At 41.0% G+C, this 16,838-nt stretch overlaps 2 non-coding genes across 2 annotated transcripts; both read left to right on the top strand.

The window, feature by feature from the left end:
- Positions 1-4,536: 4,536 nt before the first annotated feature.
- On the top strand, positions 4,537-4,609 carry TRNAF-GAA (transfer RNA phenylalanine (anticodon GAA)). Its single transcript has one exon. It is a non-coding gene; the product is annotated as a tRNA-Phe (tRNA).
- Positions 4,610-9,085: 4,476 nt separating this feature from the next.
- On the top strand, positions 9,086-9,158 carry TRNAF-GAA (transfer RNA phenylalanine (anticodon GAA)). The gene has a single exon. It is a non-coding gene; the product is annotated as a tRNA-Phe (tRNA).
- The last annotated feature ends 7,680 nt before the right edge of the window (positions 9,159-16,838 follow it).

The following is a 16,838-nucleotide window of genomic DNA, read 5'->3' as shown; positions in this document are numbered from 1 at the left end:
ACTTGTTCGAAAGGAGCTTCTGAACTCTCTCGTCCATTGAATTTGTCAGGTTTTGGATGGTTTCTGCTTCAATTGTTTTGCATGAGGACAGAATACCCTCCCAGAGCTGTTGCTTAGATGTGAACTGCCTCCCGCCATCATAGACACTCCTTTTGATGATGCTCCAGAGGTTCTGAATGGGGTAGAGGTCAGGGGAGCATGGGGGTCACACCATAAGTTTGTCCCCTTTTATGCCCATATCAGCCAGAGATGAAGATGTGTTATGTGCAGCATGAGATGGTGCATTATCATGCATAAAAATGATCTTGCTGTGGAATACACTGTTCTTCTTCTTGAACCATGGCAGGAAGTGCTGTTTGAGAAAATCCACATACATTATGGAGTTCATCTTTACCCCTTCAGGGATCCTAAATGGGCCGACAATCTCTCTCCCCATGATTCTAGCCCAAAACATTACTCCACCTCCTCCTTGTTGGCGCTGTAGCCGTGTTTGCGTGGGGTGTCCATCAACCAGCCATCCTCCACTCCATCCATCTGAACCATCGAGCGCTGCACGGCACTCATCCTTGAACAAAACAGTTTTGAAATCAGTCTTCATGTATTGTTTGGCCCACTGGAGCCATTTCTGCTTGTGTGAAGTGGATAGAGGAGGTCGATAGGATGGCGTATGCACAGCTGCAAACCTCTGAAGGACCCTGCAGCTTGTTGTTCGGGGGACGTTGGAGGCACCAGCAGCTTCAAAAACTTGTCTGCTGCTATGACAAGGCTTTTTTGCCACTGCTCTTTTAACCTGACGTAATTGCCTGTAGGAAAGAGTCCTCAATTTGCCCTAATCAGCACGCACACGTGTGTACTGTGAATCAGCTACATACTTCTTGATTGCCAAGACACTTCATCCTGATCATCGCACAATGTTGATTGTAGTCATGCCTTGACCTAAACACTCCACAATTTGTTGCTTCTCAGCAGCCGACACATCCTTTTTCTTTCCCATTTTGGCAGAAAATGTAGGCTGCTTAATAATGTGAGACAGCCTTCTTAAGTAGTCTTGCCTTTCATTGGACACACCTGCCAAACTAATTAGCACAGGTGTCTGCAATTGCTTATAGTGATATAAAGAGCCCTGACACACATCACCATCAATGAGTTTCACTGACAAACAACTAAATTCTTCCCTTATCACTCCTAAACACTTTTTGCATAATAATTTGGAACACAGTGTACATGTGCTTTTCCACAACACCAGTGGTTCACGTAGTGAATCTTACAGTTCTAACTTGCCATCCGTGGTCTGTATGGAGTTGTTCAATAAAGGGCCCAAAATTAAGATAACATAGATGGGAGAGGTCTCTATGAATAGGAATTCCTAAGTATTTGATACCCTGTGAGGGCCAGACAAAGGGAAAGTTGGACTGGATGGAATCCTGTATGAATTTGGGGAGGGAGACATCGAGGGCCTCAGACTTCGCTGCATTGATTTTAAAATTTGACCATGTAACAAAGTGATCTATTTCAGCCATAACAGCATGGATGGATATATGTGATTGAGTGATATATACTAGGACATCATCAGCAAATAGAGAGCACTTGTACTCGGTGCTTCCCACCTGAATCCACCTAATATTGGGGTTATGGCGAATTGATGAGAGCAGGTGCTCCGTCACTAGGATGTATAAGAGAGGGGACAGAGGACATCCCTGCCTTGTCCCATTGGTGATTGTGAAAGGTGATGAAAATGTTCTGATGCACCCCCTGGGCCTTGGGACACCCGGAGCCGGACCCTTTTTGGTGGATGCTGGTGGTTGTAGTCTCCATGGCGGCGACCCGGTTCCGTGGCTCAGGGCGGTCAAACCAGTGGCGGAACTATTTATGTGGTTTTGATGTTTAAAAGTCCGACTACGCCACCCGTGGATTGCGGTCAGAATGAACCACCGCTGCAGGGCAGACCGCTGAGGCTGGTGTTGTGGGTGCAGCAGAGCATAGCATAACTCCCCACGGGAGGAGTATAGCCTCAGGGCAGTGTATGCGGAGGATGGGGGTGATGGTGCAGGGCAGCAGCAGTAATGACACAGAGTCAGTGATGCAGTCCAGGGCCTTTACTCACAGTTCTTATTATCCAGATCACGTCTGCAGGTAACGGCTGCCCACGTCGTACTGTGCTCACCAGGTGAGGGGCTCAGACAACTCCCAGATAACTTTGGAGCGCTTCACAGGACCCCCTTTGTGTGTCCTTTGTCTTGCCTTTCTTACCAACCCTTCTGTCCGACTGCCTCGGGCCTCCTCTTGGTAAACTTGGCGCCAGTTTCCCTGACCCTATGTGGTGCCTTCCTAGCGGGTGTAGCGAGGGGCTGCGCCACATAAAATGTCACAGCCTCCTGTTTCTAGCTGAGGGTCGTTTCCTGCCTCCACTAGTTTCGGGGACCGGTCTCCCCCTTTGGCCTGACCCCTCCACGCAGGTGGATTCGGGCGTGCGGTGGCGACTCGCCCGTCCGCACCCCTGGGATCCCTTCGTTCCTCGTTCCTGGAGCCTTCTCCGCTCCTCTTCCTTCCTGCTCCCTCTTCCAGGCCTGGGCCTCTGTTACTAGGCCCGCCTCCGGAGCAGAGCTCATGCAGAGCCCCTGCTCCCTGCCACTTCTGCTCAGACTTCTCTGCACTGAACTAAGATGGTGCCCACCTTTTATACTCCCTTCTCAATGCACCCAGGAACTGCTTCCTCCCTGCTCCTGCACTACAGTGTTCCCCTTCCTCAGTGTTCCCTCCCCCCACTCCAGCCAGGGATAGGGACTGTCGTGCCCATCTCAGGGGCATATTGGTCGCCCTGCCCCACGGCAATGTGGTGTAATGCATGCAGGTGTCGGGTCCTGATCCACGCTACATCCTTACCTGAGAGTGAGATATCGCACCTCTGGGTGAGGTGCAATACCTCTGTAGCAACCGAGCCCTCAGGGTGCTACAGTTCCATTTATCTTCAGCCTAGGTGATGTATTGCGATACAGGGCCGTGATTTTGGCTATAAAAGGGTCCCCTAGACCCCTACCCCAAGCTTTTTAAGAGAATCATATATGGCATGCCAGGAGACTCTATGTAATGCTTTCTCAGCATCCAACGAGAGTATCTAATTACAAATTTTTAACTGCATCTAGCCCAGGAAATACTTTGTGCATAGTAGCAGTGTCTGCTAGTCAGCGGATTATCCCGGCTGTTAAGCAAGCTACACCACCTGTAGTTTGGACACTTAATTTTTTCAAAGAAAATGCTTCGGGACCACGGGATACTCAGTGAAGAGCATCAGGAGGCACCCCAAGGCATAGGGGCTGGGACTGGCAGTGGGATGCCTTGCGGTGGACAGCCGAGCTCGATCCTTATAAAAGCTTTTTAACTGCAGCAGCTTTAGTGGACGCTACTGGAGCTGGAATTACGCGGCTGCTGGCATGAGACTTGCCCTCCAATAGATCCTTGTAAATGGATTTAAAGTGTATTCATTCAAATTAGAGAGACAATTTAAATTAAAAAGCTTAGAGCTGCCTCCACCACAGGGGGGCTCGCTCGACCCACCAGCGGACAGGCACCAGTATTGGGAGAGGGGGGCTGGCCGTCAGGGTTCACCGCGGCTCTGGCACAAACCCGGCGACGCGGAGGTGGCACAGGCAGGAGCGGACTGAACGTGTCGGCTTCTCACTTTTTGGATTTTAGAAGGGCATGACATGCCTATATCTGTGTCTCCCCCTCCTTTTACTCCTCCACCTCTTTTCTTTTCGCATGACTATATGTACTTGTCACTTTTCCATGTGTTAGTTGTGTCTTCTGAGCAGTTTGTCAGCTTTTGGACACCTTTGAAGGTGTTTTCTATGTGTTTCTATGTGTTTTTGCTTTCCTGCCATTGGTTTTAACGGTGTTCGAAGGTGTTCGACGAACAGTTCGACGAACACACGGGTGTTCGACGAACCGAACCGAACTCGAACACTACGGGGGTGGCTCAACTCTACCAGTAAGTCTAATTTCAGATTTTTTTACCTCAGGCATCAATAGACTATAAATATACTTAATAAACAAAAGGTAAAAGAGCAGATGAACATAGTTTAACAAGTCTGAAATGCGCATGTGATACTGACATCAAAGTTTCACCACATTTTGGGACAAATGTTTTCACTTTCAACATTAACAATCAGTAGAATATTTTCTCTAAATTTGCATCTCCTTTCTTCACTTTAATTGTTTGCACCTAAGAAAAAAATAAAGCTTGATGCAACATTATGCTTACAAATTGTGTTTTATGCTCAATCATCACCTGTCCTACAGAGACACAGTCAGAATTACCCTGGCGAATTGAGTAAATTTGAAAATGTAAAAAAAATCCAGAATTGCTGTATTTTTCTATTCATTCACAAAGAATTAATGTAAGTTCTTAAATATGTACGCAAAATAGCGGGACTTTCAAATATAGATAATCTTGCAAAAACAGGTCAAAGTAAAAATAAATACATCCAGTTGTGACATCTACAGCGTGTTGAACATTCCTGAATCTTAATGTGTCCTGCCGAACAAGCTCAGTTGGGAGAGTGTTAGACTGAAGATGTAAAGGTCCCTGGTTCAATCCCGGGTTTCGGCAAAAGTTTTTTTCTTCACCCATTAAATTTTAAGCAGAAAATAAACAAAGCATATGGACTGACTGTTTACAGAGAATGTAAAAATCCTAGTTATTATAATTATCTACAGGAAATAAAATGATAGAAACTTGAGAACCGAACACTTTTAACTTTTGAGGAAAATAATATTTTTTGTAATTTTTCCTTCATTCTGGACGTCATCACTTTGTTTTATTTTAGTTTGACTTAGCTGTATAAGGATTTAAAGGAAACCTGATAGCTAATACGGGCAGCATGTATCAGACACTAGCTGAATGATTTCAGCCATTTATGTGTGACTATGAATCGCTGTGGCATTACTGAGACAAATATGCTTCAAAAATATGCCAGGAACAAAGCTGTTTGGGGAAAAAGCCAGGAAGGCAAAAAACACAAGCCCCAACTCATGAACGTCATCTTTCATTCTAAAAATAGGGGTTTCCACGTTAATGGTAAGACAAAGAATCCACAGATTTGGCATTTCTCTAGCGAGGAGAGCCCACTTAAAATGTATGGGGTGCTAGTCTCCATAAGCGCAAGCTGGGCACTAAACTGGCTTATTTGCAATTCTCGATGTTGCAGAGTGAAAACACCTGTTGGACATTAATAGTAATTGCCGGTGTTGATGAATTCATTGTGAGGAGTAATTTATAAAATTGGATCACTTTGGAGGGATTTCTGCTGTTTTGGTACTTTTGGAACTCCGCAAATGTCACCCTCAAAATATTCTTGCAAAATCTGCATTCCCAAAACCCAAATAGCGCTCTTACTTTCAAAGCCCTGCTGTTTGACCAAACAGTAGTTTCTGAAGGCATATGTGGCATCACCGCATTTCAAAGAAATTGTGCAACTTTAGATATTTTCACAAGAAAAACTAAATATATATTGACCTAAATTTACCATTAATATAAAGTACAATGTGTTACAAAATAACACTATCAGAATCATGGGGATATGATAAGCATTTCAGTGTTATTGCCACATAAATTGATACATGTCAGATTTAAAAAACGGTGCTTGGTCATGAAGCTCAAAATTGGCTGTAACTAATAGGTTACAAATCAATATTAAACTAAAAGAAATCATGGTATATTTCCTTTCATCACAAGTAATGCTCATCTTTCTACTGCTTAGCTTAGAAAGAGTTAAATTACAAAAGCCAAAAGAAGTCAGGATGGCCGAGCGGTCTAAGGCGCTGCATTCATTTCACAGTCTCTCCTGGAGTTGTGGGTTCGATTGCCACTTCTGACATTAACATTTTCTTTCAAGAAATTGTACAGCTTCACTCCTGTTACTGATCAGTTGGGGTTCCGCTCTATTGGTGTCAATCTCAAATCGAAAACTAAAAGTGATGGGGCTTAGCAAAACCAATTCTCAAAGTTGGCACTTTGGCAGTGTTTCTGTGGGTCCTTGAGGCAAATCTTAAATGTCCTGAATTTGTGCTTTCACAAAAGACTTCTGGGAACATCAAATAGTTTCTTTGTGCGTATGTTAGTTGTTGTTTTGGCATCGGAAAAATACTGTGGATAGGAAAATGAGAGGGACTATTTCATCTCTATGTGTCCTCTGTCCCTATTAGGGCAGAGAGTGAACCTCCTAAGGTGTTGTCGAGGAAGATTCCTAGAAACCGAATTACCAGTAAGTCTAATTTCAGATTTTTCTACCTCAGGAATCAATGGACTATAAATATACTTAATAAACAAAAGCTAAAAGAGCAGATGAACATAGTTTAACAAGTCTGAAAGGCACATGTGATACTGACATCAAAGTTTCACCACATTTTGGGACAAATGTTTTCACTTTCAACATTAACAATCAGTAGAATATTTTCTCTAAATTTACATCTCCTTTCTTCACTCCAATTGTTTCCACCTAAGAAAAAATAAAGCTTGATGCAACATTATGCTTACAAATTGTGTTTTATGCTCAATCATCACCTGTCCTACAGAGACACAGTCAGAATTACCCTGGCGAATTGAGTAAATTTGAAAATGTAAAAAAAATGCAGAATTGCTGTTTTTTTCTATTCATTCAAAAAGAATTAATGTATGTTCTTAAATATTTACGCAAAATAGCAGGACTTTCAAATATAGATAATCTTGCAAAAACAAGTCAAAGTAAAAATAAATACATCCAGTTGTGACATCTACAGTGTGTTGAACATTCTTGAATCTAAATGTGTCCTGCCAAAATTGCTCATTTGGGAGAGCGTTAGATTGAATATCTGAAGGTCCCTGGTTCAATCTCGGTTTTCAGCAAAAGTTTTTTTCTTCACCCATTAAATTTTAAGCAGAAAATAAACAAAGCATATGGACTGACTTTTTACAGAAAATGTGAAAGTCCTAATCATTATAACTATCTACAGGAAATAAAATGATAGATACTTGAGAACTGAACACTTTTAACTTTTGAGGAAAATAATATTTTTTGTAATTTTTCCTTCATTCTGGACGTCATCACTTTGTTTTATTTTAGTTTGACTTAGCTGTATGAGAATTTAAAGGAAACCTGATAGCTAATACGGGCAGCATGTATCAGACACTAGCTGAATGATTTCAGCCATTTATGTTTGACTATGAATTGCTGTGGCATTACTGAGACAAATATGCTTCAAAAATATGCCAGCAACAAAGCTGTTTGGGGAAAAAGCCAGGAAGGCAAAAAACACAAGCCCCAACTCAGGACCGTTATCTTTCATTCTAAAAATAGGGATGCCACTTTAATGGTAAGACAATGAATCCACATATTTGGCATTTCTCTAGCGAGGAGAGCCCACTTAAAATGTATGGGGTGCTAGTCTATATAAGCGCAAGCTGGGCAATAAACTGGCTTATTTGCAATTCTGCATGTTGCAGAGTGAAAACACCTGTTGGACAAAATTAGTAATTGCCGGTGTTGATGAATTCATTGTGAGGAGTAATTTATAAAATGGGATCACTTTGGAGGGGTTTCTGCTGTTTTGGTACTTTTGGAACTCCGCAAATGTCACCCTCAAAATATTCTTGCAAAATCTGCATTCCCAAAACCCAAATAGCGCTCTTACTTTCAAAGCCCTGCTGTGTGACCAAACAGTAGTTTCTGAAGACATATGGGGCATCACCGCATTTCAATGAAATTGTGCAACTTTAGATATTTTCACATGAAAAATTAAATATATATTGACCTGAATTTACCATTAATATAAAGTACAATGTGTTACAAAATTACACTATCAGAATCACGGGGATATGTTAAGTATTCCAGTGTTATTGCCACATAAAGTGATACATGTCAGATTTAAAAAACGGTGCTTGGTCATGAAGCTCAAAATTGGCTGTAACTAATAGGTTACAAATCAATATTATAATAAATGAAATCATGGTATATTTCCTTTCATCACTAGTAATGCTCATCTTTCTACTGCTTAGCTTAGAAAGAGTTAAGTTACAAAAGGCAGAAGAAGTCAGGATGGCCAAGAGGTCTAAGGCGATGCATTCAGCTCATTGTCTCTTATTGAGGTGTGGGTTTGAATCCCACGTCTGACATTAACATTTTCTTTCAAGAAATTGTACAGCTTCACTCCTGTTACTGATCAGTTGGGGTTCCACTCTATGGTTGGCAATCTCAAATCAAAAACTAAAAGTGATGGGGCTTAGCAAAACCAATTCTCAACACTGGCACTTTGGCAGTATTCCTGGGGGTCCTTGAGGCAAATCTTAAATGTCCTGAATTTGTGCTTTCACAAAAGACTTCTGGGAACATCAAACAGTTTCTTTGTGCATATGTTAGTTGTTGCTTTGGCATCGGAAAAATACTGTGGATAGGAAAATGGGAGGGAATATTTCATCTCTATGTGTTCTCTGTCCTTATTAGGGCAGAAAGTGAACCTGCTAACGTGCTGTCGTGGAAGATTCCTAAAAAACCGAATTACCAGTAAGTCTCATTTCAGATTTTTTTACCTCAGGCATCAATAGACTATAAATATACTTAATAAACAAAAGCTAAAAGAGCAGATGAACATAGTTTAACAAGTCTGAAATGCGCATGTGATACTGACATCAAAGTTTCACCACATTTTGGGACAAATGTTTTCACTTTCAACATTAACAATCAGTAGAATATTTTCTCTAAATTTGCATCTCCTTTCTTCACTCCAATTGTTTGCACCTAATAAAAAAATAAAGCTTGATGCAAAATTATGTTTACAAATTGTGTTTTATGCTCAATCATCACCTGTCCTACAGAGACACAGTCAGAATTACCCTGGCGAATTGAGTAAATTTGAAAATGTAAAAAAAATGCAGAATTGCTATTTTTTTCTATTTATTCACAAAGAATTAATGTAAGTTCTTAAATATGTACGCAAAATAGTGGGACTTTCAAATATAGATAATCTTTCAAAAACAAGTCAAAGCAAAAATAAATACATCCAGTTGTGACATCTACAGTGTGTTGAACATTGCTGAATCTAAATGTGTCCTGCCGAAATAACTCAGTTGGGAGAGTGTTAGACTGAAGATCTAAAGGTCCCTGGTTCAATCTTGGGTTTTGGCAAAAGTTTTTTTATTCACCCATTAAATTTTAAGCAGAAAATAAACAAAGCATATGGACTGACTGTTTACAGAGAATGTAAAAGTCCTAATCATTATAACTATCTACAGGAAATAAAATGATAGAAACTTGAGAACTTAACACTTTTAACTTTTGAGGAAAATAATATTTTTTGTAATTTTTCCTTCATTCTGGACGTCATCACTTTGTTTTAATTTAGTTTGACTTAGCTGTATGAGGATTTAAAGGAAACCTGATAGCTAATACGGGCAGCATGTATCAGACACTAGCTGAATGATTTCAGCCATTTATGTTTGACTATGAATTGCTGTGGCATTACTGAGACAAATATGCTTAAAAAATATGCCAGGAACAAATCTATTTGGGGAAAAAGCCAGGAAGGCAAAAAACACAAGCCCCAACTCAGGACCATCATCTTTCATTCTAAAAAAAGGGGTTTCCACGTTAATGGTAAGACAAAGAATCCACAGATTTGGCATTTCTCTAGCGAGGAGAGCCCACTTAAAATGTATGGGGTGCTTGTCTCCATAAGCGCAAGCTTGGCAATAAACTGGCTAATTTGCAATTCTGGATGTTGCAGAGTGAAAACACCTGTTGGACAAAAATAGTAATTGCCGGTGTTGATGAATTCATTGTGAGGAATAATTTATAAAATGGGATCACTTTGGAGGGGTTTTTGCTGTTTTGGTACTTTTTGAACTCCGCAAATGTCACCCTCAAAATATTCTTGCAAAATCTCCATTCCCAAAACCCAAATAGCGCTCTTACTTTCAAAGCCCTGCTGTGTGACCAAACAGTAGTTTCTGAAGACATATGGGGCATCACCGTATTTCAATGAAATTGTGCAACTTTAGATATTTTCACAAGAAAAACTAAATATTTATTGACCTAAATTTACCATTAATATAAAGTACAATGTGTTACAAAATAACACTATCAGAATCACGGGGATATGTTAAGCATTCCAGTGTTATTGCCACATAAAGTGATACATGTCAGATTTAAAAAACGGTGCTTGGTCATGAAGCTCAAAATTGGCTGTAACTAATAAGTTACAAATCAATATTAAACTAAAAGAAATCATGGTATATTTCCCTTCATCACAAGTAATGCTCATCTGCCTACTGCTTAGCTTAGAAAGAGTTAAATTACAAAATCCAGAAGAATTCAGGGTGGCTGAGCTGTCTAAGTCGCTGCGTTCAGGTTGCAGTCTCTTCTGGAGGCGTGGGTTCGAATCCATCTTCTGACATTAGAATTTTCTTTCAAGAAATTTTACAGCTTCACTCCTGTTACTGATTAGTTGGGGGTCCGCTCTATTGGTGGCAATCTCAAATCGATAACTAAAAGTGATGGGGCTTAGCAAAACCAATTCTCAACGTTGCCACTTTGGCAGTATTCTTTGGGGTCCTTGAGGCAAATCTTAAATGTTCTGAATTTGTGCTTTCACAAAAGACTTCTGGGAACAATCATTATAACTATCTACAGGAAATAAAATGATAGAAACTTGAGAACTGAACACTAGAGATGAGCGTTGTTCTACTCGAACTGTTCGCCAATCTCAAATTCGAGCTGTTTTGGGCGGTGTTCGAGCCGTTCGGCGAACACGAACAATTTGAGAAAAATTCGGCTGTTCGAGGTTATGTTCGATAACTGTTCGTGCACCAAAATCATAACTGGATTTTTTCTCAGTAATGATGAAAATTAATGTTAATACACAGTTTGAGTGTACAGCGGGGTGGGGGGAGGGGCAGGGGGTGGATCTCTGCAGGAACAATGAAGATCTCCATTTTTTTTTCTCTTTCCCGCATTTACAGTGGGGAGGTGCAATCTGTCAGCCTATCAGCAGCGCACACACGGAGCGAAGTGCTTTTTTTCACACAAGCAAGGGCATGTGTCATTGGCAGTGTATGTCACATGTCCTTGCCCTATAAGACCAAGCCATTTTCCCCGTCGCCACCATTTTCTCACTGCTGCATCTGCGTGTTAGACGGCACCGCTGTTGCTGTGTGCGCTATACCTTGTTAATTTCAAGCAAATTTTCACACAAATATACAGATAGCTTGGGAGTAGGGAATAGTTGTGATTGCAGTCCTTTTAAGGACTAGGTTACAGCATTTCCTACGACTTTTATCAGGGAGGTCTGTGCTCTTAAATAGATAGGTTGTGGGAGTAAAGACTAATTGTAATTGGAGTCCTTTTCAGGACTAGGTTACATCAGTTCCTATCAGTTTTTGCCAGGCAGGTTTGTGCCAGTGCTGTGCAAGTTTTTTTCACAGCATTTGGCTGAATCTAGCAAAGATAATCCTTTTTGGCCTATTGCAGAGTGTGTTAGTCAGTGGAGTAGCCTATCTGTGTTGCAAGATATACCACCTGTGTATAGAATACCATTTTTTTTACTGCACCTAGTGAAGTAAAATCTTTTGGGCATAGCATCAGTCTATTAGTCCATCTATACTGACCTCCATCAGGTTGCAAACTGAATATATTTTTTTTTGCATCTACCTCTGAAAAAATATTGGGCTTCTAGCTGTGTGTGGGTCTTGTTCTATTAATCCATCTACACTGACCTCCATCAGGTTGCAAACTGAATATATTTTTTTCTGCATCTACCTCGGAAAAAATATTGGGCTTCTAGCTGTGTGGGTCTTGTTCTATTAATCCATCTATACTGACCTACATCAGGTTGCAAACTGAATATAATTTTTTCTGCATCTACCTCTGAAAAAATATTGGGCTTCTAGCTGTGTGTGGGACTTGTTGTATTAATCCATCTATACTGACCTCCATCAGGTTGCAAACTGAATATAATTTTTTTCTGCATCTAGCTCTGAAAAAATATTTGGCCTTCTAGTAGTGTGTCGGACTTTCTCTATTAGTCCATCTATTCTGACCTCCATCAGGTTGCAAATTAAAACTAATTTTATCTGCATCTACAGTACCTCTGAAAAAATATTTGGGCTTCTAGCTGTGTGTGGGACTTGTTGTATTAGTCCATCTATACTGACCTCCATCCGGTTGCAAACTGAATATATTTTTTTCTGCATCTACCTCTGAAAAAATATTGGGCTTCTAGCTGTGTGTGGGTCTTGTTCTATTAATCCATCTATACTGACCTCCATCAGGTTGCAAACTGAATATATTTTTTTCTGCATCTACCTCGGAAAAAATATTGGGCTTCTAGCTGTGTGTGGGTCTTGTTCTATTAATCCATCTATACTGACCTCCATCAGGTTGCAAACTGAATATAATTTTTTCTGCATCTACCTCTGAAAAAATATTGGGCTTCTGTGTGTGGGACTTGTTGTATTAATCCATCTATACTGACCTCCATCAGGTTGCAAACTGAATATAATTTTTTTTTGCATCTAGCTCTGAAAAAATATTTGGCCTTCTAGTAGTGTGTCGGACTTTCTCTATTAGTCCATCTATACTGACCTCCATCAGGTTGCAAATTAAAACTAATTTTTATCTGCATTTACAGTACCTCTGAAAAAATATATGGGCTTCTAGCTGTGTGTGGGTCTTGTTCTATTAATCCATCTATACTGACCTCCATCAGGTTGCAAACTGAATATATTTTTTTCTGCATCTACCTCTGAAAAAATATTGGGCTTCTAGCTGTGTGTGGGACTTGTTGTATTAGTCCATCTATACTGACCTCCATCCGGTTGCAAACTGAATATATTTTTTTCTGCATCTACCTCTGAAAAAATATTGAGCTTCTAGCTGTGTGTGGGTCTTGTTCTATTAATCCATCTATACTGACCTCCATCAGGTTGCAAACTGAATATAATTTTTTTCTGCATCTAGCTCTGAAAAAATATTTGGCCTTCTAGTAGTGTGTCGGACTTTCTCTATTAGTCCATCTATACTGACCTCCATCAGGTTGCAAATTAAAACTAATTTTTATCTGCATCTACAGTACCTCTGAAAAAATATTTGGGCTTCTAGCTGTGTGTGGGACTTGTTGTATTAGTCCATCTATACTGACCTCCATCCGGTTGCAAACTGAATATATTTTTTTCTGCATCTACCTCTGAAAAAATATTGGGCTTCTAGCTGTGTGTGGGTCTTGTTCTATTAATCCATCTATACTGACCTCCATCAGGTTGCAAACTGAATATAATTTTTTTCTGCATCTAGCTCTGAAAAAATATTTGGCCTTCTAGTAGTGTGTCGGACTTTCTCTATTAGTCCATCTATACTGACCTTCATCAGGTTGCAAATTAAAACTAATTTTTATCTGCATCTACAGTACCTCTGAAAAAATATTTGGGCTTCTAGCTGTGTGTGGGACTTGTTGTATTAGTCCATCTATACTGACCTCCATCCGGTTGAAAACTGAATATATTTTTTTCTGCATCTACCTCTGAAAAAATATTGGGCTTCTAGCTGTGTGTGGGTCTTGTTCTATTAATCCATCTATACTGACCTCCATCAGGTTGCAAACTGAATATAATTTTTTTCTGCATCTAGCTCTGAAAAAATATTTGGCCTTCTAGTAGTGTGTCGGACTTTCTCTATTAGTCCATCTATACTGACCTCCATCAGGTTGCAAATTAAAAATAATTTTTATCTGCATCTACAGTACCTCTGAAAAAATATTTGGGCTTCTAGCTGTGTGTGGGACTTGTTGTATTAGTCCATCTATACTGACCTCCATCCGGTTGCAATCTGAATATATTTTTTTCTGCATCTACCTCTGAAAAAATATTGGGCTTCTAGCTGTGTGTGGGTCTTGTTCTATTAATCCATCTATACTGACCTCCATCAGGTTGCAAACTGAATATAATTTTTTTCTGCATCTAGCTCTGAAAAAATATTTGGCCTTCTAGTAGTGTGTCGGACTTTCTCTATTAGTCCATCTATACTGACCTCCATCAGGTTGCAAATTAAAACTAATTTTTATCTGCATCTACAGTACCTCTGAAAAAATATTTGGGCTTCTAGCTGTGTGTGGGACTTGTTGTATTAGTCCATCTATACTGACCTCCATCCGGTTGCAAACTGAATATATTTTTTTCTGCATCTACCTCTGAAAAAATATTGGGCTTCTAGCTGTGTGTGGGTCTTGTTCTATTAATCCATCTATACTGACCTCCATCAGGTTGCAAACTGAATATAATTTTTTTCTGCATCTAGCTCTGAAAAAATATTTGGCCTTCTAGTAGTGTGTCGGACTTTCTCTATTAGTCCATCTATACTGACCTCCATCAGGTTGCAAATTAAAACTAATTTTTATCTGCATCTACAGTACCTCTGAAAAAATATTTGGGCTTCTAGCTGTGTGTGGGACTTGTTGTATTAGTCCATCTATACTGACCTCCATCCGGTTGCAAACTGAATATATTTTTTTCTGCATCTACCTCTGAAAAAATATTGGGCTTCTAGCTGTGTGTGGGTCTTGTTCTATTAATCCATCTATACTGACCTCCATCAGGTTGCAAACTGAATATAATTTTTTTCTGCATCTAGCTCTGAAAAAATATTTGGCCTTCTAGTAGTGTGTCGGACTTTCTCTATTAGTCCATCTATACTGACCTCCATCAGGTTGCAAATTAAAACTAATTTTTATCTGCATCTACAGTACCTCTGAAAAAATATTTGGGATTCTAGCTGTGTGTGGGACTTGTTGCATTAGTCCATCTATACTGACCTCCATCCGGTTGCAAACTGAATATATTTTTTTCTGCATCTAGCTCTGAAAAAATATTTGGCCTTCTAGTAGTGTGTCGGACTTTCTCTATTAGTCCATCTATACTGACCTCCATCAGGTTGCAAATTAAAACTAATTTTTATCTGCATCTACAGTACCTCTGAAAAAATATTTGGGCTTCTAGCTGTGTGTGGGACTTGTTGTATTAGTCCATCTATACTGACCTCCATCAGGTTGCAAATTCAAAATAATTTTTTTCTGCATCTAACCCAGCCAATAGTTTTGGCCTAATACCACAGTTTGGCCACTCAGCTCTGCTCGGTTACCATCCATTGTTTTTTTGTGCAAACAACTCCAGAGTTGTGAATTAGTTAACCACCAAAATGAGTGGAAAAAGGCCTGCTGCTGGTGGAAAGGGGAATAGGCGTGTTGGGAAGGGGAAAAAAGTTTGTGTCCGTGGGGTAGGTGTTAAAGCAACAGTAACATCTGCAGAAGAAAGACCATCTTCCAGCCAAACTAAAATGTCTACTTCTTTTAGCGGACAATGTGATAAGATCCCTTTCTTACGGCCACGCCAATCGCTACAAATTCCAGATGAGGCACAAAAACAGCAGGTGCTTCAACGGATATCAAGTGCTCCTTTAAGTGGGCTCTCCTCCACATCAACTTCAACATCACAAATACTCCAGTCCTCAAAGGTGTCACCCAAATCGCACTTGCTTCCTCACAGCTCCCAAATCTCCAGCTGCCCGTCTGAGTATGAGGTAGAACAGATGGTTGAGTCTGCAGAGCTGTTTACTCATACTATAGCCTGGGAATCAGAGGTCGACTCCAGCGCTTCTGTGAATCCAGACGAGGAAATGATCTGCACTGATGCCCAGAATCTTTATGAGTCGGATCCAGGACCGGACGCAGAAGGTTTTGACCATAATGTAGACCCTCATTCCCAAACTGTAACTCCTGTTGGTGGAGACAATGAGGAAGACGATGATAAGACTCAAATACCTGATTGGAGCGACAACTTTAGTTTTTTGTCAGGGCAGGAACAGGTTGGCTCTGAGGACGACGGGTGTGATAACGCACAGGGTGATGATGATGAGGTCGGAGATCCCACTTACTGTCAACCCACAGTCAGCCAAGAGATGAGGTCAGCAGAGGAGGTGGAGGAAGATGCTAGTGACGACGAGGTCAGGCTGCGCCTTCCTGGACAGAGACGAAGTACTGGAAGCACGTCAACAACTGCATCCTCAAACACAACTCTGCCTCTCACCACAAGTCGTGGTGGCTCTTCAGGTCGCATGGGTGCTAAGCCTTGCATAGCCTGGGCATTTTTTCAGATCGATAAAGATGACCCAACTCGTGTTATCTGTAACATTTGTCAGCAAAAGCTAAGTAGAGGCCAAAAAATACATAGTTTGAGTACTTCATGCATGAACCGGCACATGGACATGAAGCATAAGTTGCAGTGGGAAGCTCAGTGTGCTACAATGCGGCCTATCCGGCCGGGCAAACCACAGTCTGCCATATCTTGTGCATCCGCGGCCTCTTCATCCTCTGTGACTGGGGGGACAGCAGTCACACCTGTTTTGGGGCGCAGACCTGCCACCTCTTTACACGCAACAGCCAGCGTGATTGGCAGGTCATCATTTTCTTTGGAGGTGGTAACACCAGCTGGTGTTGAGCGCTGTCCGACATCGATAGCACCAGCTTTGGATCAAGGCAACCTAACATGTCCGCCTGCATCTTCCTCACAGACCGGCAGTTTGCCGGGGACACCCTTATCAACCCCGTCTAAGCACAATAGCCAGCCCTCGGTCCCTCAGATGTGGACAAGTAAAAGACCATTTCCTCCTAGCCATGAGAAAGCTAAGAGGTTGAATTTCACCATCTGCAAGCTCTTGGCTACAGAAATGCTGCCTTTCCGCCTGGTGGACACAGAGGATTTTCGAGACCTTATGTCCGTCGCAGTGCCCCAGTACCAGATGCCCAGTCGGCACTACTTCTCA

Source organism: Phyllobates terribilis, unplaced genomic scaffold, assembly GCF_046119375.1.
Source record: "Phyllobates terribilis strain yellow unplaced genomic scaffold, ASM4611937v1 Scaffold_12__6_contigs__length_324123572, whole genome shotgun sequence".
NCBI lineage: Eukaryota > Metazoa > Chordata > Amphibia > Anura > Dendrobatidae > Phyllobates > Phyllobates terribilis.
This window is presented reverse-complemented; position numbering and strand designations above follow the sequence as displayed.